This window comes from Oryctolagus cuniculus, chromosome 6 (assembly GCF_051225735.1).
Source record: "Oryctolagus cuniculus isolate XC-2025 breed Fujian yellow rabbit chromosome 6, ASM5122573v1, whole genome shotgun sequence".
NCBI classification, from domain to species: Eukaryota; Metazoa; Chordata; class Mammalia; order Lagomorpha; family Leporidae; genus Oryctolagus; species Oryctolagus cuniculus.
The window spans coordinates 21,022,962-21,050,236 of NC_142872.1; the positions used below are offsets into that span (position 1 = coordinate 21,022,962).

General features: G+C 40.2%; 1 long non-coding RNA gene across 1 annotated transcript; it reads right to left on the bottom strand.

The window, feature by feature from the left end:
* Positions 1–5,357: 5,357 nt before the first annotated feature.
* LOC127490669 (uncharacterized) lies at positions 5,358–27,105 on the bottom strand. The gene is made up of 3 exons (XR_016236062.1): positions 26,885–27,105; positions 6,545–6,743; positions 5,358–5,882 (listed from the first exon to the last, which is right to left on the bottom strand). It is a non-coding gene; the product is annotated as an uncharacterized LOC127490669 (long non-coding RNA).
* Between the last annotated feature and the right edge of the window lie 170 nt (positions 27,106–27,275).

The window sequence follows — 27,275 nt, forward strand, 5'->3', positions numbered from 1 at the left end:
AAAAAAGAAGAAAAGAAGAAAGGTAGGGTACAGAAACAACAGCATTTGAAGAAAGCATGACTGAACTCTACAAATTTGTTAAACACAATAGCGCACAGTGTGGAGTTCAACAAACTGAATGGACAAAAAACGTAAAATTTAAAAGATTGACCAGACCATATATGATCTAACTATTCAAAGCCAGTGATGAAGACAGAATCTTAAAAGCAGCCAGAGGCAAACAGGCATATCACAAAGTATGAAGTAGTAACAGTAAGAATGCCATCAGATTTCTCATCAGAAACAATGTGAACCTGAAGATAGACATCTTTGAAGAGATGAAATTTAAAAGCATTAATACAGAAATCTGTATCTAGTAGTGGGAAGGAGAGGTTGCAAAATACATTTAGAAACTTTCTGGTGTAATGAATATCTTCACCATCTTGATTCTGATGATTTCAAAACTTACGAAAACATATACTTAAATATGCCTATCAATTTTATTTCAATAAACCTATTATATTTTTAAAATTAGTTTTACTTATTTGAAAGAAAAAAAAAAGAGAGAGAAACAGAGGCACGCAGAGAGGTCTTCCATCTGCTTGTTCATTCCCCAAATGGCTGTAATAGGCAGAGCTGGACCACACTGAAGCCAGGAGCCTGGAATTGAATCCGGGTCTTCCACATGAGTGGCAGAGACCCAGGTGTTTCTATCATTACTTCTAGTGCACAGGGTGCACATTACTAGGAAGTGGAGCCAGAATTTGAACAGACATATTTCCATATGGGAAGTATGTGGGCTTCCTAAGCAGATGTACTAAATGTCTGCCCCTTAACTTTTTTAATTAAAGAAAATTTTGTTTGGGCAACTCCTGCATATTTTTTCTTGAGTAAACCCTTTAGAAACAGCTTGTAAAAAGAGGGGAATGTTAGTAAAATGGTGCAATCTTATCTATGGTGTGATCTACACCCTAATACCATCCTAGGCTCTAGCCCCTGCTGCCATTGCTGGAAGCCAGGTGGCCACATGGCCCAACCACCGGTGTCAGCTCCACCCCCATCCTAATGGGATTCACTGCTCCTGCTTCCCTGCCAACCCTCTGGCAAAATTTTTAAAGGGCCTGTTCCTGGCCGGCGCCGTGGCTCACTAGGCTAATCCTCCGCCTGCGGCACTGGCACCCCAGGTTCTAGTCCAGGTTGGGGCACTGGTTCTGTCCCAGTTGCTCCTCTTCCAGGCCAGCTCTCTGCTGTGGCCAGGGAGTGCAGTGGAGGATGGCCCAAGTGCTTGGGCCCTGCACCCACATGGGAGACCAGGAGGAAGCATTGGCTCCTGGCTTTGGATCAGCGCAGTGCCGGCCACAGCAGCCACTGAGGGATGAACCAACAGAAAGGAAGACCTTTCTCTCTGTCTCTCTGTCTCTCTCTCTCACTGTCCACTCTGCCTGTCAAAAAAAAAGGGGGGGGGGCCTGTTCCTGAGCATGTGGCTCTTTTTCTCTCCATCTCCTGATCTCTCTCCCTCTCTCTCTCTCGATCTCTCTCTTATGCTCTCCTTCTCTCTTTCTTCCTTCTTTGCCCCTTCCCTCTGGTCTGTTGGATTTCCCCCCAATAAACCATTTCCCTTTTTAAAAAAAATAAATAGTTTATTATGTTTTATTATGTCCTTGTTGGACTTTAAATTTGAATTCCACTGGTTTATGGTGTAATGCAAGAAAGACTTGACTATTTAATTTCGACTCTGTGTTCTTTCTGTGTGTTTCCTCTTTGTGTCAGAAATGTTTAATTGTCTAAGAATAGGGATTTTCCATTTTCTCCTTGTATTTAGTGTTTGAACCTTACACCATACCTATAATTTCAACAATATCCTGGCTAGCTCTCCAATATATTAATGAATCACAATTACTCCTACATCAAAAGATAATCTCTTTTTCCTGTGACATCTAATTGCTATCCAATAATATTCTGTTCCTTCATCCAGTTGCAGATTCAGGTCTTAATTGATCAGATTCAGATATGTTTCTCAGGATCCTACAGTATAAGACAATGAACTTCTCGAAAAGACTGAACACCTTCCTTTTAGAAACAGAAGAAAAGGTACTACTGGCCATAGTAGTTACTGGTCTATAGTTTATCACATACGTAAGGGCAGAAGAAGTTTAGTTTTGCCACGTTTGATTTTGTGTAAGTTTTTATTTTTCTTCATTCCTGGTTTCCTAGGACTCTGCTCGCTGTGAGATCTCTCTTCTTTTTGTTTCCAGTCCAACACTCAGAGGTACACAGGAAGACTTCCACTTACCAGTATACTGTTTTTTGTTCAGTTACTATTTTTGCAGATTCATGACCTGAAAATTAACATGTTGAGCAGTCAAAGGCTCCTGGATGCTTACTTGCATTTCTGCAATTCAACTCTTGTAACACTCTAATTGGCTCCCTTTTAATGGATTCCATTAACTAGAATATTTACTTGTCAGAAATTTCAATGGAGGCAACATCTGAGTATTTTCTGTCCCTTAAAAGCTAGCCCTTGTTTTGTTATTTTTAACTCGAATAGCTATGTTGGCTTTTGCCTAATAGCAATAGAAAGTTATAATCAATGATATTGAAGGAGAACTTGCCTGCCCTTTGCTTCCAGGTTTCATTCTAGTGAAAAGGACATTGTAATGTAAGAAATTCTACTTGTATTGCACAAGGGATTGCATACACCTGGTGTTTGAAAGAGGCTTGGAGGATCAAGAGTTCCCAGCCCCCACCCCTTTGCCCCAATCCTAGTGTCTGCCAAGCTTCCCTCTCGCCATGTTTTCCATTTTAGGCTTACTCGTTTTCATCAAGAACAGAAATGTCAACATGTGCAGTCCTGCAAAGTTCATGATTATCTAGTCCTTGGCTCACTGGTAAAAGTCCAGGAAACTCTTTAAGCGGTACATTTTTATCTACCTACTCCCCTATAGTTCGGCTTGGACTGAGCAGTCTTGTCTTTCCATTGGGATATTACTGCAGTTAAAATAAGTATTAACAATCTGAAGTTTCTCTACCAAGCCTGTGAGGCTGTCACCATGGTTGACATGTGGTCCAAAACAAGACACAATAAATGATACATCTACTAGATGCTTAGCAAAATGTCAGATCCATGGTTTCCTTCACCCCCTAGTCCATTAAACGAGATTTATGTTTTTGGAATATTTCATCTGTGATATTTTTGTATGGGTTGGCCGTCTGACCATCACAATAGGCAAGTGAAAGTGGGTTGAGCAGAACACAAGCAGTGTATGAGTTTGACATACCTAAGAACCCCAGAGACAGAGAAGCCTCAGGAATCCTGAGATCTGATGTCATTAGAACTCTGCCTCCATCCCTGGACTCCACTTCTATGCGTCAGCCTCATTTCCTCCAGTGCTGCTGAGCTTCCCCCCATGGAAGGCAGAGGTAAGGAAGGCATACCTGCAGACAGCCTCAGGCTTTGTGATTGCAGCTTACTGACCTCAAAAAGTTCATAAAAATGCGTAGTATGAAAATATATGCATATATTTCATAAATTCTTGTGCAAAAATAAATGGTTTTTAGTTTCCATTTTCTATGAAATTTTTGAAGCACCCTTGGATGTGAACTCTTACATAACAAATCAGTAGCCCTTCTGTGGTGACCTTCAAGTAATGTGTTGGCTGCCTCAGCAGGCCCATGTCCCTTACTCTGGTGAGGTTTGGTGGACTTGATTGGCATCCTTATTCGGGAGGGGCAATTTTCAAAGGAAATTGTGTGGACTTTCCAGAGAAGGTGGAAATGATCCGTGGCAGACAAATCCGTATGTGGTATGTGCTCATGATGGAAAGAAATAGAAAACCACTGAAAGTGACTCAATCAATGACTGATGCCACCCCAAGCTAGGCAGTTACTTCCTTCGAGGCTAAATTCCATCAAGTATAAAATAAAGATCATCCACTCCATATCCTCTCACATTTGGCAGAAATGCTACTGGATAATTCCATAGAACATCAAATCTTTCATTTGTTCTTACAATCTCTGATTACAGAAAATCAGTGCTTGTAAAGATATAGCAAAATATGATTGTTAATACTGAGATAGTGTTCATTATTTTCCAGAATCAGTCTTTTTTTTTTTTTTGACAGGCAGAGTTAGACAGTGAGAGACAGAGAGAGACAGGTCTTCCTTCCGTTGGTTCACCCCCCAAATTGGTTGCTACAGCCAGCGTGCCACACCGAGCCGAGGCCAGGAGCCAGGTGCCTCCTCCTGGTCTCCCATGCAGGTGCAGGGCCCAAGCACTTGGGCCATCCTCCACTGCCTTCCTGGGCCACAGCAGAGAGCTGGCCTGTAAGAGGAGCAACCGGGGAAGAATCCGGCGCCCCGACTGGGATTGGAACCCGGATGCCAGCGCCACAGGCAGAGTATTAGCCTAGTGAGCCGCGGCGCCAGCCCCAGAATCAGTCTTGAGTACTGAAGGTATGTTAACTCATTTAATTCTTACAACAACACAACAATGTAAGTTTTATCAGTTTCCTCATTTAAGAGATGAGAAAAAGAAGGCACAGATAGTAGAAATTTTGCTAAGGTCACCAGGTTAGTACAGTGCAGAGCTGGAACTCAGACTAAAGCATTTTATTTACTGCTACACCTCGCTGAATGCCGCCTTTCTTTCAGTACATAGTTGATCTTTCCAGAATTGTGAGCACACCAGGATATATAGTTATGACAAAAGAAGGGCCTCATGGGCTGAGTGGTGCAGCAGTTAAAACGCCACTTGAAACACCTGCATCCTATATCCAAGTGCCTGCGTTTGAGTCCCAGTTCTGATCCCAGTTGTAGCTTCCTGCTAATGAGTACCCTCGAAGGCTGCAGATGATGGTTCAAGTATGTGGGTCCCTGCCACCCATGTAGGAAATCTGGATTGAGTTTTATATTCCTGGCTTTGGCCTAACCTAGCCAACGCTATTGTGGGCATTTGGGAGTGAACCAGCAGATGGAAGGTCCATCTATCTCTGTTTCTCTGCCTTTACAATAAAATTAAAATCAACAGATGATAAAATTTTTCTTAAAAAAGAATTTATGGGGGCTGGCGCCGTGGCTCACTTGGTTAATCCTCCTCCTGTGGTGCCATCATCCCATATTGGTGCCGGGTTCCAGTCCCGGCCGCTCCTTTTCAAGTCCAGCTCTCTGCAGTGGCCCCAGAGGGCAGTGGAGGATGGGCCAGGTGCTCGGGCCCCTGTGCCTGCATGGGAAACCAGGAGGAAGCACCTGGCTCCTGGCTTCGGATTGGTGCGGCGCCGGCCATAGCAGCCATGTTTGAGTGAACCAAAAGAAGGAAGACCTTTCTCTCTGTCTCTCTCTCTGTCTATAACTCTACCTGTCAAATAAATTTAAAAAAAAAAGAATTTATGTATTTTCTTAACTATGAAAATATATTTTGATAGATTTGAAAGAAGGATTTTAATTTTAAAAAATTTCTTTAAAATTTCTGCACTAGCATATTTGGTTCCTCAAGTGTTGTATTTCTGATTTGTCAGATATTCCTAACATCTTTTTCATATCCCTTTTTCATTTGTACACACCGTAGCTACTCTGATATAATATGTTGAAAGTAGATGAAGTGCAACCTCAGAGTCTCCTAAGCAAAGGAAGAACCTATGTTCCATGTCATTCACTGGAGATTCGGGTTTGGAGGAGGTGTCAGAGTCTTTGCCGCTGATTTTTGAGAACAACCATTTCCATGCTAACTGGTATGAGCCACCGTGCCAGGTGCCTTTTCACCTCCAGCACCTCCCCTCGTCAGTGGTATGAGGCTCACCTCTCCACAAACAGTCAGTTCTATCTGGTCATCAGAAGGATTCCCATCCTTTCTTCATCCAGATCACAGGTGGATTCTTTAATTTCCGTTCAGGTCTTCCAAGTGGGACTGTAAAACAGACAGAAAGCAATTTTCTGCTGAATTAAGGAAGGTAGTAAATTCAAAGAGGATAGTTTCCTATAAAGGTTCATGGGATTACAAATCAATGTAAACAATTTACTTCAAAGGGCTGTGCCAGGATTGCCATTTAAGGTTGAAATGTCTTTCAATAGTGCCCCTAAAACTTAAATGAAATTGTCACATAGATTCTCCATACTTTCAGACATTTTAATTATTATAACAGTTTGACAGTTTTGCAGAGTCGCCAAAACATTTGGTTCCTTTTGATATTTAAGGACAAGACTTCTAGGAAGTCTCAAAACTTTAAAGAATTAACACGGTCTTTGGCAGAGCTGCTTATATTGCCCTGCGGAATACCAATGGTTGAGTCATAAGTTTAGTGTGATATTTTCATCTTTAAATGAAGAGGAAAAATTATATTTTACCACGTTGTCTCAATTACCACCGTCAAACAGTATTAAGGAAGAATATACCTCTAAGAAGGAGTTGTTATCATTGTTTAGGTTTTGATTTATGTGAGAGGCAGAGAGAAGGACAGAGAGGGAGAGAGAATCTGTTTATTCACCCCTCAGATAGCCAAAACAGCCAGATCTGGGTCAGAGCTCCATCTAGGTCTCCCCCCCCCCCCCGGGCAGCAGGGACCCACGTACTTGAGTCATCATCCGCTGCCTCCCAGGAGATGCGTTGGCAGGACGCTGGGTCAGAAGTGATGTGCCTTGCTCACAGGCACTCCGTGTGGGATGTGGACATCACAGCAAGCAGCTTACCACAGTGCACCACGACACAGGCCCTGCTATCACTTCTTTGTAATTTAGATGAGGATGTATTGCGTCAAATGCTTATCTAAATCTGAAAGAATGAAGTATTGATTACTAGACAGTACAGCAAGGCACAGAGAATATTATAAAGTCACTGTCCTTTTCCCTTCCAACCGTAGGAGACCACATTTCATATGGGAAAGTATAAAAATCACAAGGCACCTAGTAGCCTTTCTTTTACTTATTGCTAACTTACTCAAATACTGTGCTAATGTTCATACATGGGCTTTTCATAGTCTGAAAGCTAGATACTGAGAGCTGTTACTAAAAATAGAAAATCCTGATTACACTGTAGAGTGTTTTACATTCCTAGATTTTATTAAAGTATTTTAAAATAATTATCTTAGAAATTATTTCTAAAATTAAAAAATGAAAAATACAGTAGGCAATTTTTCAGTAGAATTTAGTGGTGGTATCTACTTTTAGGTTAAAATAAAACTATCCATATAAAGATAAAAAATCTGTTCACTTAAATTGCTTCCAGGTATATGGGGGAATCTATACATATGATTTTAAGAAGTTAAAGATTCTTTGAATCACCTACACATTACTAACATCCATTTATTACTATAGAGGCTATAGTAAAATTTTGCCTGACCTGTGGGTTAGTCTTTGAGTCTATCATTTCATATGGACTCTACAAAGAGTTTATATTTGCCATTATTAGGAAACATTTTACACAGTCTTACTTACAAACTTGTGCAATTAACTCTGTAGTTTAAAATCTGTGGTAGTGTTTAATTTGGATCTAACAAACCCTCTGGTTGGAGGTGTCTGAACACCATCTGGGACATGACCTTGACCCTAAAACATTTATGATTATGGACTATTATGCTTGTACAGGTATTCACCTTAAATTAATAATTTGAGTAATTCAAAAATTACTGCTTGAAAAACTGCATCCCTTAACTTTTCATAGGTTAGATGTTCATCCTCAAGTCTCGGCGAACATTGCACCTCTGTAAATGATAAGCATGAAGCTCTTATTCAACAGGTGTGGAAAACAGAATTGGAGTTTAATTGCTTTGCCACAGTCTTGTTTTCTCTCTTTTTGGTTTTTTTTTTTTTTAATTTATTTATTTTACTTGAAAACCAGAGTTACACAGAGAGAGAAGAGGCAGAGAGAGGTCTTCCATCCACTGGTTCACGTCCCCAATTGGCTGCAACAGCCAGAGCTGTGCCTATCTGAAGCCAGGAGCCAGGAGCTTCCTCCAGGTCTCCCATGTGGGTGCAGGGGCCCAAGGACTTGGGCCATCCTCCACTGCACTCCCGGGCCACAGCAGAGAGCTGGATCAGAAGTGGAGCTGCCAGGACTCAAACCGGCACCCATATGAGATGCTGGCACTGCAGGTGGAGGCTTTACCTGCTACACCACAGCGCCAGCCCATCAGTATCTTCTTACTGAAGAATAAGCCATTTATTTTAGAATTCTCAGAGTATTATTTTATTGATGTATTATTATTTTTTACTACACTGAGAATTTTCATAGTGCACGTTTAATGGAATTTTACTCTGAAGCAGACGGGAATACAAGAGAAACAAATTCACAATATAAATACATAAAATTTCCTTTAATAAGAGTGTTCACGCAATTCTTTTTTTTTTTTTTTTTTTTTTTTTTTTTTTTGACAGGCAGAGTGGACAGTGAGAGAGAGAGACAGAGAGAAAGATCTTCCTTTGCCGTTGGTTCACCCTCCAATGGCTGCTGCGCTGCGGCCAGCATGCTGCACCGATCCAAAGCCAGGAGCCAGGTGCTTCCTCCTGGTCTCCCATGGGGTGCAGGGCCCAAGGACTTGGGCCATCCTCCACTGCACTCCCTGGCCACAGCAGAGAGCTGGCCTGGAAGAGGGGCAACCGGGACAGACTCCGGCGCCCCGACCGGGACTAGAACCCGGTGTGCTGGCGCCGCAGGCAGAGGATTAGCCTATTGAGCTGCAGCGCCGGCCCACATAATTCTAATAACATATTTCATTTTGAGTTAACTTTTCCCTTTGTGAGTTTTATTAAGAAGCAAATCTTTACAGATTTTGTTGCCATTAACCTTAATTATTGCTCACTTTTTGAGTCTCAGTTATAAAAACGTACCTAAAGCCTAATAGAAATGCCTTTATGCTGGCTTCTTTTTAAAACATATTGTCGCTCCCCCTCTTCGTGGAGGAACGACACAGGACCCTGCGCTGTTCTTTTGTCTGCTCGGCCCTCCCCGGGTTTGCTGCTGGTTCTTCCCGGGTTGGCTGCCGTCCCTTCCACCTCTGTGGAAGGGCGGTTCCCCCTGGCCACTTTCCCCACTTCCGCAGGGGAGCGGCACACTGCCGGCCGGCTCTCTCGGGGGCTGCATAGGTGTTCCCTCAGATGTTCCTGGTGCATGTTGTCTCTCTCCTCCTTTATAGTCCTCTTCCACCAATCCCAACTCTGCTACCCACACGCCGAGTACGCTGCCCTCCTCCAATCAGGAGCAGGTCCTGCTGTTTATTGGTTGAACTGGAGGCAGCTGTGTAGAAGCTGTTTCTCCCTTCTCAGCGCCATATTGTGGGAGAGCAGATGCATAGAATAAGTCTTAATTCCAGTAACTTAGTCTAGTCCAAGTTGCTCCCCACACACACACACACACACACACACACATATATATATGTTTTAAGTAATATATATACTCATATATACTTTTAAGTATATATATTTATATATAATAATATACTTATATATAATATACATATATATAATTTTATATATATATACTTATTTGAAAGGCAGAGTCACAGAGAGAAGGAGAAAGAGAGAGAGAGAGAGATCTTCCAGAACTGGGCCAGGACATAGCCAGGAGCCTGGAGCTTCCTACAGGTCTCCCATGTGGGTGCAAGGCCCAAAGACTCAGGCCATTCTCCCCTGATTTCCCAGGTGCATTAGCAGGAGGCAGGATTGGAAGTGGAGCAGCCAGTATTTGAACTGGTGCCCATATGGGATGCCAGCACTTCAGGCTATGACTTAACCCACTGCACTTGCAACACCAGCCCCAAGGCTGACTTCTTTCTTTCTACCCCAGGCATTTTTAAAGCTTCTTTGCTCCCTCACAATAAGATACTATAAGAACCTTTCATTTTTAATATTCCCCTGGCCAAAGACATGAAATCAGTTACTCCTCAGATAATAATTTTAATGTAGAGTGAAAGATAGTATAAAATATGGGCATTATTTTTTCTCGATGTGTATAACTGGTGTTGATACCCTATTGTGCCTCTTTGGTGGCACTGCTGAAAAATAAATTTCTTACTAAAATGGTGAGCTCATATACATTTTTCCTAATTGACCTTTAATACTGAAACACTTTTTTCCTCTTTGAGTTTCTTGTTAAAGAATTTAGAAAAACAACAATTAATTGAACCTACAGAAAGCAAAAGACAAGAGTTAATGAAAGGAATAAACATAAAATGATCAATAAATCTAAGATTTGTTTGAGAAAACATTAAAGTAATAAACTCTTAGTGTGTTGGATCAAGTAGCAGAATACTAAAAAATAGCATAGTAGGAATTAAATGGGAAATATAATTATGGCTAATAAATTCACTGGAGGATTTAATGAGCTACTTTATTCCAATAAATATTAAAATTAGAAAGTACAAATTCTTAGAAAAATCTCAGTTTCAAAACTGACACAAGAAGAAATGGAAAATACCAATTGTCTTATGACTATTAAATACAATAAATCTATAATCCAAATCTATAAATCCAAAACTCCTAGTATGGATGAATTCACTTATGATTTCACCCCTGTGGTATATCAGAAGTGGCTTGCACCTGTTCACAAAATCCAGTTTTTAAAATTTCCAAAATTTTACAAGCTAGTTGTTCAACATAGACATTATTAACTGTTAGAATATCTAAAATTAGTTAAATAAATTATTTTGAAAATAAAAGTAATAACCCATGCTTCTTAACTCTTATTTTTTACATGTTACTGTATTTACTCTTAAAAATAGCAACATCTGTGGTATCTGAAAAGTGAAAACACTGCATACTAGTGTACTACTTCTTCTCTGCCCCATTTCCCAGTTGCATGTTCAGTGACATCACATTGATAGTACCAAATCAGCCACGTTAGAAGAATGTATACCATAGGAATTAAGCAGTATGTGTCAGTGTTTGATTTACCGCTAAGTGTTCAAGATATTTCAGCTTAATAAATATAATTTGCATGATTTTATGAAGTGTTTATGGTAGATTAGATAGATTTAATGATAAAACTTTGGAGGGGTAAAGAACATTTTAGGACATGCCAGAGTCCAGCTCCTGCAGGTCCAGGGGTTCCCAAAGGTGTGGGAGGAGTCAGCGTAGGGAGGAATGAGAGACACCCTCACAGAAAGGCTGATGGCATGGCTCTGATGAGAGAGCACCAGACTTTATTTTTATACCCTAAATTACATCCACTGTTCATGTTACACATTCTTTACTTCTCATAAATTTTGTAAATGTCCACTCATAATTGACCCTTACAGAGTTAATGATTCTTTCTTACCATAACAAAGTCTGTTTCCCATCCATTTCAAACCATTGACCTTGTGTTATGTAACTCCTCCCTAATTCTGATTTCCATAGCCATGTAACAATTTCTTTGATTTCAAAGATTTACTTGATATTTGAAATACAATGGAACAGAGAATCAAAGTGATGCTAAATTATACAATAATTGACTACAAAAGCCATAGTGGTCATTTTACAAAGAATCAGAGCATCTACTTAGAACAATTGATTACGAAGACTGGAACATTTATGTTTAGTTTAACTCTACTAGTAACCATTAACACGGTGCTCAAAAAAACCCATTCATTACACATATTCTTTCCATAACCCTTCACTACTATTTTGTTTTAATAGCTCATTTAAGACTCGCTCACTGATTTTGATAATTACTTTTCCACCAGGCCACACAAACTAAGATATTTACAAGTCATTAGTCTATGATAAGATGTACTCTCAAGTGGATGATAGCAGAAGACTGAAGACATTCCCCAAGGTGGTTCTTATCCCTAAATCAGGTCTAACTGCATACCATATACCCTACAGTTTGGAGTTCCCTCTAAGCTTTTATTGCAGGTAACTGAAGCATCAGAAGGGGTTGAATTACTCCAGGAGGATCTAGTCCATCAAACAGCTCATCCGTCAGTGAGGACATTTTAGCAGAGGTCATTTCTCACAGATTTCCAAGAATATAGCAATCATCAGCAAGATCATCAGGAAACTCCGACTTCTTAGTATCAGTAAATCTGAAACCACCAAGAGGACCACAGCTTGTTGTTCACACCCTGCAGAGACAGACCTCCTGCTGTGACCTTGTCAGAGAGCAGAACTTGCCTTGGCCTCTTCAGGGACACAAATCCCTTTGTTAAATTTGCTTAATTGTTGGGCCGGCACTGTGGCGCAGTGGGTTAACGCCCTGCATCCCATATGGGCACCCGTTCGAGACTCAGCTGCTCCACTTCTGATCCAGCTCTCTGCTATGACCTGGGAAAGTAGTAGAAGATGGCCCAGGTTCTTGGGCCCCTGCACACACATGGGAGACCTGGAAGAAGCTCCTGGCTCCTGGCTTCAGATAGGCACAGCTCTGGCTGCTGCAGCCAATTGAGAGCGTGAACCAGTGGTTGGAAGACCTCTCTCTCTCTGCCTCTGCTCTCTCTGTGTAACTCTGACTTTCAAATAAATAAAAAAAATTGCTTAATTACTGCTCCTGGGTGCTATAGATACAAGAGTTCAACCATAGCATAACCAAAGTGTTATGTGACAATCAACAGAGTATGTGAAATTTATAGTAAAGAATGTTGTACATTTTATTATTATTTGTAGGTACATGTTGCACATCCTTTACAGCTCTAAAATTTGCAATAAACATATAATACAATGTTTGCATATTATATATAACAAAATATATTTTTTAAAATAGCTGTTAAATGTTTATTAACATGATGCTGTTTCTGACTAAAATTAAGGAAGAAAATTCTCCAGTTTTCAAAAACTTTTCCAAAGAATAGAAGATGAAAAGAAGCTTTTTGTCTTATTATTTTTTAAAACCAGATTAACTTTGAAAAAGATGATTAGGTCAGTTAAACTGAAAAATATGTTATACATGGGAAGCAGAATACACAGCAGACTCATAGAATGACAAATGCCCTATATAGCACTCTGGCCTCAGAATCAGCCCTTAAGGCATTCAGATCCAGCTAAAAAGCCCATGAGAGTTTCTCATGCATGGAAAGCCAAGACTCTGTGGCAAAAAAATGACCTAAATGAAAGATCTCTGTGAGAAAGACCCCAGCAGAGAAAATGGGCCATCAAAGGAGGAGGTGCCTTTCTCTGAAAGGAGGAAATTCCACTTTGATTATGGCCTTGTCTAAATAAGGTTGGAGTTTGTGAACTTAAGAGGCTTCCACAGCCTTGGCAGCTAATAACAAGAGCCTCAGGTGATTACTGACATCATAAATAAGAGTGTCAGTTGTTAAATCAACAACAGGAGTCACTTTGCACTTACTCCCCATGTAGGATCTCTGTCTTTAATGTGTTGTACTGTGTGAGTTAACGGGTAAAACTAGTCTTCAAACAGTGCTTTATACTTTGTGTGTCTGTATGGGTGCAATCTGTTGAAATCTTTACTTAGTATATACTAAGTTGATCTTCTGTATATAAAGATAATTTAAAAAGAAACTTAATGAAGAATGGGATGGGAGAGGGAGTAGGAGATGGAATGGTTTGCACGTGGGAGGGTGGTTGTGGGGGGGAAAAATCACTATAATCCAAAACTTGTAGTTTAAAAATTTATATTTATTAAATAAAAGTTTTCTAAAAAAAAGTTATAAAAAGGCAAAATTAAGGCCAGTGCCGTGGCTCACTTGGTTAATCCTCCGCCTGCAGCGCCGGCATCCCATATGGGAGCTGGTTCTAGTCCCGGCTGCTCCTCTTCCAGGCCAGCTCTCTGCTGTGGTCCGGGAGGGCAGTGGAGGATGGCCCAAGTGCTTGGGCACCTGCACCCATGTGGGAGACCAGGAAGAAGCACCTGGCTCCTGGCTTCAGATCGGTATAGTTCCAGCCATAGCAGCCATTTGGGGGGTGAACCAATAGAAGGAAGACCTTTCTCTCTATCTCTCAGTGTCTATCAAATAAAAAAAGGCAAAATTAAAAACCTTGTGTCTCATGAACAGTGGTACAAATATCCTAAATAAAACAAACATATCGAACACAGTATAAAAAATAACATGACTATCACAGTTGCTTTATTTCCTGATTAAAAATGTTGTTTTAAATTGCTTAAGCACTCAGTTGTCTAATAGCAACTCTCCTAATAGTCATATCTATGAATCCTTTGTTCATGAGCCCTGGTCGTTGGGAAAGAGTCTGATTGATGTAAACCTCCGTGCTGCGGTTCAGCTATAGGAGGTTGCTGGAATCTCCATCCAGAATCCTTAATACCTTAAATACTTCCAGCAGCATCAGGTCAAATGGAACTCATGACTCAAAAGCAAGAATGGGTAGGCCAGCAGCTTGAAACCATTGGAAAGCCTTCTGTTATCATGTTCTTCTGTATTAGTCAAAAAAAAAAAAAGGCATCACATCTAGTGTTCAAAGAGTACCACTTGGCATCATCATGCTTTTTCCTAGTGAAAGAATGGGCCAGAACCAGTGATTTATGCTTCATCTTGGAAAGAATGTATAACATGCTGCAGACCACTGTGGCCCCAATAACAGTATGACAGGCCCCTAAATTTTTGTAGGATTTATTTCCCATTCACACATTCTTACCAAGGTATAAGGTATAGTTACCACTAGCTAGTCACCAGGTGCAACTAACAGAATATTCAATAGTATAATATTATCAATCAGCTTATGATTTGTCAAATGCAGAAATGATCAAAGTTCCTACAGACTAAACTGTGACATAAGGTTGGAGAGTTGAAATAGCCCTGAAGTAAGACAATAAAGGTATAAGTGTTAATGCTAAATCTGCCATGTTAAATAAAACTTCTTTAAGTAGTATTTACTGAAGGATACAGAGGGGAATAAAAAGCACTCAACAGATTAAAAGCTACGTATCAGGTGGCAGGATATTTGTTGATTTCCTTTGGTAAGAGAAAGGCATCTGGGTAAGCAGCTGCAATTGGATTTAGTTTATGATACTCTACTGATACTTTAAAACGCATCTGTCTTCTGTGAAGTGAAACAGGCTAATTAAGTCAGGATGAGATAGTGTCACCACTCTGCTGTTTCAAGCTCTCTGTGTTGGCACTTAGCTTCCTAATTCCTCCAGGAATACAGTATTGCATTTGAATTACCATATTGACAAGAAGTTCTAGATGTCTCCACAGGAACTTCCTTCTCATCTCAGAGAACCAGAGATCAGAGAGCCATGTTAAGGATTCTGTCAGTATTTGAGTGTGCAACAGCCCCCCTATTATATAGGGGGATATGTTCCAAAACTGCCTGTGGATACTTGAATCTGGGAATAGTGCTCAACCTCCTATATTTACTATGTTTTCTCCCATACATACATACTTATAATCAAAGCAGCCACAATAAGAGATTAACAAAAACAACTAATGATAAAATATAACTTATATAATAGACTTTAATAAAAAGTATGCGAACATGGTCTTTCTCTTGAGATATCTAATTTTGTTGTACTGGCCCTTCTTGAATGACATGAGATGAAGCAGTTCCTGTGTGAAGAGATGAAGTGATGAAATGTTAGACTGTTATGTAAGAGTTAGCTGGAACACAAGCACTGAGGTACCGTGGCAGTCTGATAACTGAGACAGCTACTAAACAACTGATGGGCAGGTTGATGGACAAAAGGATGACTCATGTTCCAGGTGGGACAGTGCAGGCTGGGTGGTGTGAGATTGCATCACACTCTTCAGAACAGTACATAATTTAAAATTTATGAATTACTTATTCCTGAAATTTTCCATTTACTAATTTAAGAATACAACTGACCATGGGTAACCAAAACCACAGAGTAAAATTACAAATAAGGGTGCCTACTGTAACTATTCTAATTATACACCACAAGATCGAGGGACGACACAGATGAATTTGGGGGATTACTGGGCCAACTGAGAGTTAGACCCATGGTAAAATTCCGTTAATTCACTGCCCTTCATAAACCCCTACTTAAAACCAGTGATCAGTAATCCATGAAAAATCTGGTTCTATGCCCTTCTCCCATCAGCAGTAAGTCTTGTAGACAATCACAGGGCTTTTTCAGGAAAGCAGGATGAAACACATGACTTAAGTCATCAGTGGTGTATTCCTCAAATATACCCAAGCATTGCCATCAGAAAGGTATGCTGGAGGTATAAATCGGGCTATTCCTGGGAATTTGTTGAGAGGCTTTAACTCTTTATTGGGTGATTCAAGTCGGTCTTCTATTCAACAGATACAGAGTTTTTGTTTTTATGAATCAACTACTGTGCTAGGGGACTGCATATTTATTTTAGTCATAGGTACTTGATGACCAATTATCCAATACCAAAGATCTCTGATTACTATTTTGAGTCTGCTACTCATTGTAGGAGCCATGCACATGTCGTGTTTGGTCATTTCATGCTGCCACTTGCCCTATTGATTTTTTTTATTTTATTTTTTATTTTTGACAGACAGAGTGGACAGTGAGAGAGAGAGAGACAGAGAGAAAGGTCTTCCTTTGCCGTTGGTTCACCCTCCAATGGCCACCGCGGCTGGCGCACCATGCTGATCCGATGGCAGGAGCCAGGTACTTATCCTGGTCTCCCATGGGGTGCAGGGCCCAAGTACTTGGGCCATCCTCCACTGCACTCCCTGGCCACAGCAGAGAGCTGGCCTGGAAGAGGGGCAACCAGGACAGAATCCGGTGCCCCGACCGGGACTAGAACCCGGTGTGCTGGCGCCACAAGGCAGAGGATTAGCCTAGTGAGCTGCGGCACCGGCTGCCCTATTGATTTTTGATGACAGTACAGTGTCCTGTCATTATGACCTTCAAAGAGAAGTCAGTACAGAGCAGTTTTTTCCCATGAACATATTTAAGACCATGGTAGATGGGCCTATCCTCTGTACTCTCCCAGAAGATATTGTGGGTAGTTGACCAAGTATCATTATTTCTGAGATGTTTGCATATAGTTTGCCACCTTATGTTTATAATAGGATTTTATTTTTACTTGTTTTCTCCTTTCCTATTTGTTTACCAGTGGTGTTTTCTTAATTCTGATCATCTACCTAGAACTTACAAATCATATTTATAAAACTTTATTGCCTACTCTTGAATTTTAATAAACTTATTTTAATGTTATTTGTTATTCATTAGAAAGTGAAAGAGAAAAAGAGAGCAATTCTTTCCATCAGCTGCTTTACTGCCTAGCTATCAGCAGTTAGGGATGGGCCTACATGAAGAAAAGAACCTGAAACTCAATCGAGCTCTCCCATGTGAGTGACAGGGATCCAAGCACTTAAGCCATCTTCTGCCTTTTAGGATGTATTAGCAGGAAGATGGATCTGAAGCAGAGTACCCAGTACTGGTATGGGATGCAAGCATCCCAAGTGGTAGCTTAACCCACTGTGCCACAATGCGTGCCTCAGTGAACATATTAAAATACAAGCATATTTTTATCACTATAGTCAAACACTACCCTTTCACCCTAAAAGAAAAGCTGTTAAAACATCTTCAAGGGGCTGGTGTTCTGGTATAGTATTCTAAGCCAATTCCTATGATGTCAGCACCCCATGTGAGTGCCAGTTCGAGACCTGGCTGCTCTTCTTACAATCCAGCTACCTGCTAATGCCTCTGTGAAAGCAGCAAAACACAACCCAAGTGCTTGGGCCCCTGCTACCCACGTGGGAGACCTAGAAGGATCTCAGGGTTCCTGGCTTTGGCATGGCACAGCCCCAGACATTGAGGCCATTTGGGGAGTGAACCAGGGGATGGTCTCTGTCTCTTTCTGTCTCTTCTTCTCTCTCTGTTTCTCTGCCTTTCAAATAAAAATAAATAAATAAACATCTTCAAGTATAACATTACATGTCCAAGCATAGCACATTATATACTAAACCCCTGAGTCATTCCCACTGAAATTTCTTCCTCCCTGGTATTCTTCATCTCAACACATATCACCAGTATCCTTTTGTTGCTCAAGTAGAACTCTGGGAATCATTCCTGAAATCACTACCTTGTCTGGGCCACTGTCATGCTTACCGAGACTGCCACCATAGATCTCTCTTTTCTAGTTTGCCCTCATTCTCCATCAGTTCTGTGGAAAAATAAACTGAATGAGCTTTCTAAAAATTAAGCCAAATGATGCCTGTCCTTTAATGACAATGCACTCGTCAAACTTCACTACAAGCTTGTTCTACATGGCACTCCTTGATCTAGACTGTACCTCAGCTCCTATCACTCTCCACATGTTTGGTTTTTTGTTTCATTCCCACTACTCTGGCTTCTTTTGAGTGATTCAGAGATGCCACCCTCCCAACACACAAAAAAACTCCACAACCATACCCTCTTTATTACTATTCCTTTGCCTGAAGTGCTCTTCTTACAACTTCATGTATGTTTGACTCATTCTCCTTTTTCTGGCTTCAACTCACAAAGCACATGTCACAGCGACCTCTTGAAAGTACTGTGTGCAGTCATTCCCTTCTCATTCTCCACCTCCTGACATCCTTTTCAGGGTTTCCTGGCACTCACCATAATCTGTGGTTTCCTTGAGTGACTAGTTTATTGTTTATCTCCTCTGTAAATATTGTAGCTCTGTAATGTCAGGCTGTTTGCTTTGTTCACCTGGGTATATCTACTGTCTTGGTCACGGCTTGTCCCATTGTATCTACTCAGCATTGTATCTTCATCAGCCTAATGAATTGATTACAAAAAGAATTATAATAAGCAGTACAGGTGACTGCCTTGGGTTCCTTAAATAGTTGTGAAACCAGTTTTTACAACAGGTTTCTTGATGAGTAGGAGGGACGACTGTGGCTTCTCTCTAATTGGGCTGCCCTTATGGTGGGTAGGTAAGGAGTAGGCCCTTAAGCTGGAGCCTTGAAGATTTTTGGGAAAATGAGAGATGATTCAGCCTTGTGAAGGTCATCAGACACGTCTGCTTTTTCTGTTTCCCCCACTTTTAGCTCGGTGTCCACCTCTGATCGTCAGCTGCAATTTGCTTTCTTCTGTGTCTCAATGCCCAATGTGGCAAATGCCCACCTTGCTTTATTGTTTTCTTACTTAGTCTGAGCCCAGTCTCTCACCCTGAACCTCCCTATATTCAGAATGTGATTGACACCTCTGGCCTACTAGGACAGAAAGCCCTGTGATTGGCCAGCACTGTGGTGTAGTGGGTTAAGCCTCCGTCTGCGTAGCTGGAATCCCATATAGGTGCCAGTTCAAGAACCAGACGCTCCTCTTCCCATCCAGCTCTCTGCTATGGCCTGGGAAAGCAGTGGAAGATGACCCAAGTGCTTGGGCCCCTGCACCCACGTGGCAGACCCAGAAGTAGCCCCTGGCTCCTGGCTTCAGATCGGCTCAGCTCTGGCCATTGTGCCCATGTGGGGAGTGAACCAGCAGATGGAAGACCTGTCTCTCTCTCTCTCTCTCTCTCTCTCTCTTTCTCTCTCTCTGTAACTCTGCCACTCTAATAAATAAAATCTTTAAAATAAAAAAAAAAAGCCATGTGATCACATCCACCCACAAACTCCTTTTGACTCCAGATTTAAAATTTCTCTAGGGACTCCTTGGGGAGATCCTTCTTCATTTCCGCAGTTCCATATACAGTTTTGGTTGACTTTGTTCTAAATGTACTTGTCAATCCGAAACCATAATTTTGCTATTTTTGAAAAAGTTCTTTTATTGCTTTCACTGTTGGTAGAATATGAATTTTTTGAAATCTTTGGAATTTCAAAAGGAAATAGGAGATGGAGAGAGATGGTAAAGCCACAATTTTAGTTTAACTTCTTCATCAGAGAATCATTACATACAATCCTGAGTGATTTCCACTCTACATGTATTTAAAAGTAACTATTGGTGGTGGTGGCATTAAATACATACAGACATGATACTTAGTTGCTTGAAAGACGTTTGTTGAAATTGTTTTACTATGTGGTGCTCTGTGGGAAGTCAAATTGATCTCATGTAAATGAAGCAACTGTAGAAATGAATGAATCAACAGATTTCTAACAGACTAAAACTGAGTAAGATTGATATTTCCCACATTTGCATTGAACTACTCAAGAATGTAAGCCGTGTCTTATGCACTCCTCTGGTCTGAAAGCCATGCACAGTGCAGGGATCTTTCTGCGTATTTGGAGAATGATATTTGAATGACTGAAGATAAATTCTACTAAATGCATCCAACATTTGCACTGACTTTTAAGTTGGTGGGGCACAATTTGATTTGCATTTTTGGCATTGACTCAAAACTTTTATCTGTTGTTGGCTATATAAATTTTATCAAACATCCAATTATTTTTCATAGAACTTACTGGTTTTTTTAAAAAAAATCACATTCATCTAGCTGAAACCTACCTGATAATTATAAATGATAGTAACAAAAAGTAAAGGGACATGAACACCAGGAAAGTGTTGTTTCTGCCATAAGCAAAAACTTTCATCATGTACCAAATTTATAAAAATAAGAGCATGATTTTATTGGGTGACTATGCAAGGGTCTGGAAAAATCTGAAAAGCACTACAGTGCTAATGGTCAGAATGTTTTTATAGGAATTCCCAAAATAAGTTGCTGGGAAAGTGTTACCCTTCTTGTCCCTTTTTGGTTAATGGTTATTTTTGTTATTTTAACCAGTGTTTTTTCCAAGTTTAATTATGTTGTTTGCTAGTCACCCCGTGTTACATCAAATGAACTTGGATTCCCTCGGAGACCTGTGAATAGCAATTGCAGTAGATATTCATCGTGAGGAATTAATAATGGCATCTTGAAGTGTTCTGTTTGTTTTTTATGGGCTCTCTTGACCACACAGAATTATCGCCCAATGTGGTATTACAAACAAAAGAGGACATGGCTGGATTTCACGTCACACTAACAGGAGAAACAGCAGCGCTGTGAGATCACCTTGGCGGCAGGCACTACGAAGCTGAAAGTCTTGTTAAGGAACAGGACCTGGGCTTATAATTATCAGACTGTGGGGTGAATTGAATAGTTATGAATCATTTGTATAAATGAGTAGCTGTTAATTTTAATTTCTGGTGTACTAAAAATTCAAACTTAAGTTTTCTATGGATCTCAAATATTTATCAGACTTAGAAATAAAAATGGAATTCCCCAAATGTAAATTAGATAAAGCAAATGAAGGAGCCTTGCAGAATGATGTTATGTGGTTTCTGATTTATGGAGAAAATTTTACCTTGAGTCACATTCATTTTTCATATGTGTTTATTCATTATTATAAACAATAGCCAAGAAAATGAGGCAAATATGAATAAAAATAATGGAAGAAAGTCTTTTTCAAATGAACCTTATTGCTCAGATGGGCTTGTCTGACTTTTGTGTTTAAAATAAACTTTAGAAGCTAACAAAATAAATAAATTTCCAATTATCGTGGTCACTTTTCTCCCTGTGACTCTTCTCATAAAAATAGATTCCAACAAAGAATTGGCAAGAGTAATTTTATTTTCATGTGTTAAGCTTGTTTTATTGAACTGTTTGGAAATTTCAAAATTCTAGGCTAACTTGTTAGTAAAATTAATATATTTAAAATTATTTATCTCTGGTAACCATTAGAAAGTTTTTAGAGTGTGTATTTTCCAAATTGGGACATAAGGAACAGAACTAATTCAATAAGTTTGTAAATAGTGGAAAGATAAAAAATAAAGCAAAAAAAAAAACCTAATACTTTAAAAAATGTAGATGTTGATAAATCCAGAGTGTCTGTTGATTAGATTGACTTTACAAAGACTATTTGGGATGCAGTTCACATATTCTCTCATTTATAGCGCTCTCTCTCTCTCTCTCTCTCTAGCTCTCTCTCTCTCTCCCTCTCTCTCTCTCTATATATATATATATGTATATGTATATGTATATGTATATGTATATGTATATGTATATATCCTTAAGTTTCCATTAAATTCTGAGAGTGAAGAGTCCATTGGTTCCATTTGTCTGGCAAATAGAAAAGAGTTTCCATTTTGTCAAACACCTGAAGATCAAGTGTTGCTATTTTCCTTAAATTATTGTCAAGAAACATTTCCTTGGGGAGATCAAACTGGTTGCCACTGGATAGGACTCAAAACACCTTTCTCCATTTGTTCTGCCTCCGGAAACTTTCCTTTTGCCACCTCTACACTGGTTGGTCATGAAAACACATTTGAACAAATTAAAACTAACAATGTCTGCAACAGACTCCTACTGCCTTTCAGAACAGGCCAAAGAAATGCCACTGGTCCAGTTGGAATGTAGTTGTAATTAGACTTTGATTCTGTTTCATTTGCTAAGATCTGATCTGTTTGCTGCTCTTTATTGAAGTTGCTTCACCAGAATATTTCAAAGGCACCATAAAATTCTTCTTACAACACACTGCTTTTAGATACTATACAAAAGCAAAGCAACTTTTTTTCTTGTCTCTTAATGAAATATACAAATTATATATAATATAATTATATATATTTACATACATGTGTAATTATGTATATATTACATAAATATATTTAAATATAAATATATTATATATGATGGCCAAGTAACTTTTTTAAAAATGGAGAAATTAAAACTTTAAAAAGAAGTTTAAGTTGAGGTACTGTTTTTACTACTGCTTATAGGATAGGTGCTTTCTCTAAGAGTTGGCAATAAAACAATACAAAGTGATATGAATGGCCGGTGCCGCGGCTCACTAGGCTAATCCTCCGCCTAGCGGCGCCGGCACACTGGGTTCTAGTCCCGGTCAGGGCGCCGGATTCTGTCCCGGTTGCCCCTCTTCCAGGCCAGCCCTCTGCTGTGGCCAGGGAGTGCAGTGGAGGATGGCCCAGGTGCTTGGGCCCTGCACCCCATGGGAGACCAGGAAAAGCACCTGGCTCCTGGCTCCTGCCATCGGATCAGCGCGGTGCGCCGGCTGCATCGCGCTGGCCGCGGCGGCCATTGGAGGGTGAACCAACAGCAAAGGAAGACCTTTCTCTCTGTCTCTCTCTCTCACTGTCCACTCTGCCTGTCAAAAAAAATAAATAAATAAAATAAAAAATAAAAAAAAATTAAAAAAAACAAAGTGATATGAATTTCAAAACTGTTGGTTGCCATTTATTGCTGTCTAACTAAAATAAAATAGGAAGATTTGGCAACAAATTTAATTAGTACAGGTGGAAATCATAGTGCCTGTTGATTAAGGAGAATTTAACTGAATGTACTTTGTAGGCTCTAGGGACAGAATTGGAAGCTCAATAAATACCAGTACTGCTATAATCTACTAATACTTGGAGAAGAGTTGATAAATTAAGGTAAATTAAATTACATAAAGCCATTTTTCCCAGGTAAAGTCTCAAAATATGAGTGGAAGGAACAGGCCATCAAGGAGAGAGGCGCCTTTCTCTGAAGGGAGGAAGGAACCTCCACTGTGATATGGCCTTGACTAAACAAGTTCAGAGTCGGTGAACTCAAGGGGCTTCCATAGCCTAGACAGCTCATAGCAAGAGTCTCGGGTGATTGCTGACATCATAAATAAGAGTGCCAATTGTTAAATCAACAACGGGAGTCACTGGGTACATGCTCCCCACGTAGGATCTCTGTCCTTAATGTGTTTTACTATGAAACTTAAAGACAACACTACTAGTCGAACAATACCCTATACCTTGTGCGGTTGTGTGAGTACAGCCTGTTGAAATCCTGGCTTAGTATATACTAAGTTGATCTTCAGTATATGAAGGTAATTGAAAATGAAACTCGATGAAGGGTGGGATGGGAGAGGGAGTGGGAGAGGGGAGGGCCACGGGAGGGAGGGAGGTTGGGGGGGGAGCCACAACAATACAAAAGTTGCACTTTGTAAATTCACATTTATTAAATTTAAAAAAATAACTATATAACCAAAAAAAAGAACTTAATACTTTACCCTTTTAGTATTTTTTATGTTCTACTTAAAACTATTGGTTGAACTCTGTAATTAATACACAATTACTCGGCCGGTGCTACGGCTCACTAGGCTAATCCTCTGCATTGCGGCGCCAGCACACTGGGTTCTAGTCCCAGTCAGGGCGCCGGATTCTGTCCCGGTTGCCCCTCTTCCAGGCCAGCTCTCTGCTGTGGCCAGGGAGCGCAGTGGAGGATGGCCCAAGTGCTTGGGCCCTGCACCCCGTGGGAGACCAGGATAAGTACCTGGCTCCTGCCATCGGATCAGCGTGGTGTGCCGGCCACAGCACGCTGGCCGTGGAGGCCATTGGAGGGTGAACTAACGGCAAAGGAAGACCTTCCTCTCTCTCTCTCTCTCTCTCACTGTCCATTCTGCCTGTCAAAAAAAAAAAATACACAATTACTCTTAGGTGTTTAATTAATGCCATAACTAGTATTCAAATAGTATTTTACACTTTGTGTTTCTGTGTGGGTGCAAACTGTTGAAATCTTTACTTAATATATGCTAAATTGATCTTCTGTATATAAAGATAATTGAAAATTAATCTTGATGTGAATGGAAGGGGGAAGGGAGTAGGAGAGGGGAGTGTTATGGGTGGGAGAGAAGTTATGGGGGGGAGCTATTGTAATCCATAAGCTGTACTTTGGAAATTTATGTTCATTAAATAAAATAAAATTTAAAAAAAGGAAGTGTAAAAAAATGGATTCAGATTGTTTCTGCATAGATTGATGGAGAAAACACAGAAGACTGCTCATGAATGATACAAGTTAGAAAAATAAGAACATATAAGGAAGGAAAATGCCCTTGATTATGTAACCATCAAGTTAATCACCAAAAATTTTGTCTTTTTTGCACAAATCAAATAAGAGAAAATAGGTACTTATAATATTAAATGTTGTATTGATACAGGTACAGTATTCCACTGGTGGTGATAGTATACATCATAGAATAATATCAAAACAAGTATAACAAGAAACTTTGTGGTATTTAACCCAGTGAATTAACCCTACACATCTGTATAACATTAGTTTTGTGAACTGAGAAAAAATATAAAGAATAAGGACCTAACTAAATTACCCTTGTGGTTATCCTAAAGGAGCTATTGTCTGGGAATTAAAGTTACTTGTTAAATTTACAGTTATGCCAAAATTTCACAGCATTTTAATGGAACACTAAGAAAGATTTTGCATGAAAATTGAGTTTCCAGCTCTCAGGTCCAGCCACTCAGCCACTGTGAGCATCTGGAGAGTGAAACAGTGAATAGCAGTGCTCCCGTTAAAAACTAAATAAATAAACTATACTATATGTATAGAAAGACACCAAAACGTTTACAGATTTTTCTTCAGGAGCTGATGCTATTAATGATGTTTATTTCTCCTTTTTATTTTCTTACGCCTTGTAAATTATAAATCTTACAGTAAACATTGTTTTATAAAGTGCAGTGTTATCTTTAAAATCTCTTAAGCTGTGCAAAATTGTCCCTTTCAGTTCCTTTCCTGACATTATTAAATTTACTACATTTGTTTTCCTTTACTCCTGAAATAGAAATTCTTTTTTAATGCATTCCTCAGCTTCTGTCTGATTTGCTTCTTCTGTAGCCTGGATTTATTTAATTTCATTTATAATTTTTTTATTTTATTTTATTTTTGTTTCGTTTGATCGGCAGAGAGAAGACACAGAGAGAGAGAGCTCTTTGATCTACCGGTTCACTCCCCAAATGCCCACAAAAGTCAAGACTGGACAAGCCAGTAGCTCAGAATTCAATCTCAGTTTCCCATGGGGTTGGTAGGAATCCAACTGCTTGATCCATCACCTGTACCTCTCAGGGTGAGCATTAATAGGAAGCTGGGTAAGGGATAGAGCCAGGACTTGAACTCAGGCACTATGATATGGTATGTGGGTATCCCAAGTGGCCTCTTAACCCCTGTGCTAAACACCTACCCCTAGTCTTGATTTAAATGAATCAAACAAAGTAACATGGTCAGTTGTTAAGAAATAAACAATGTAGGGGCTGGCACTGTGGCATAGCAGGTAAAGCCACCGCCTGCAGTGTCAGCATCCCATATGGCCTCCGGTTCAAGACCCAGCTGCTCCACTTCTGATCCAGCTCTCTTATGTGGCCTGGGAAACCAGTAGAGAAAGGCCCAAGTACTTGGGCCCCTGTACCCTGTGGGGAGCTCCTGGCTCCTGGCTTCAGCTTGGTGTAGCTTCGGCCATTGCAGCCAACTAGAGAGTGAACCAGCCAATGGACTATCCCCCTTTCTCTCTTTCTCTCTGCCTCTCCTTCTCTCTGTGTGTAACTCTGACTTTCAAATAAAATAAATAAATCTTTTTTTTTTTTTTTTTTTTTTTTTTGACAGGCAGAGTGGATAGTGAGAGAGAGAGACGCAGAGAGAAAGGTCTTCCTTTGCCGTTGGTTCACCCTCCAATGGCCGCCGCTGCAGCCGGCGCACCGCGCTGATCCTGGCAGGAGCCAGGAGCCAGGTGCTTTTCCTGGTCTCCCATGGGGTGCAGGGCCCAAGCACCTGGGCCATCCTCCACTGCACTCCCTGGCCATAGCAGAGAGCTGGCCTGGAAGAGGGGCAACCGGGACAGAATCCGGCGCCCCAACCGGGACTAGAACCCGGTGTGCCGGCGCCGCAAGGTGGAGGATTAGCCTATTGAGCCACGGCGCCGGCTTAAATAAATCTCTTTTTAAAAAAAGAAATTAACAATGTAAAATAATGACTTTGCTTTTTTTCTGATTTGGTAGATTATATTTTTAAAACTGATTGAGTTATTTAACATTTTACTGCTTTCCCAATAATTACACTTGATTTTTTTAATGTAGACTTCAACTAAGATACAGTTAGAGTAAGCATATTGCTACTATAGTATAATAATAAAAACAAGGGTGATACTGATATATCAATCATAGAAAACTTCATTAACACTCAAATCTATTTTATTTAGGCTACCAAAAAGAGAAGCAACCATAACACATTCTATCCCATCAAACTTGGAATTCGGTTTGTTCCTTTCTATTTAAATTTCCCAAGGTATTCCATCTTCAGTTTTTACCTAATTATTTTAATAGAGACTCTCTCCTTAAGAGAGGAACAAAGGACTCACACAGCAGTGATGCCATTCATTTCCAGTCTTTAAAACATAGGGCTCCTCCGGTGTCTAGTAATGGCTGGCACAGCTGGAGCAGACAGATGTTCTGGATCCCTCACAGTTTTTGCAAAGAATCACAGTGCTTCCCTGAGACGGGTGGAGGCCTAAATTCTAGTATAGTCTGATGATATGAAAACTATGTCTCTGTTTCCTTAATTCTTCTAGTTCTGTGCTCTCATTGTGCCATACCCTCTAGCTGCTTGATGTCCCTTGCTCACTGGCCAACTCCAGGTCAAAAAGCATTGCAATCATTTTTCAGACAGTTGACAGGGTCATGGTCTCAAGTTTAAAGTTGGTCATTATATAAAATCTTTTCTGGTGCTACAGAAATAGAATATTTTTTTCT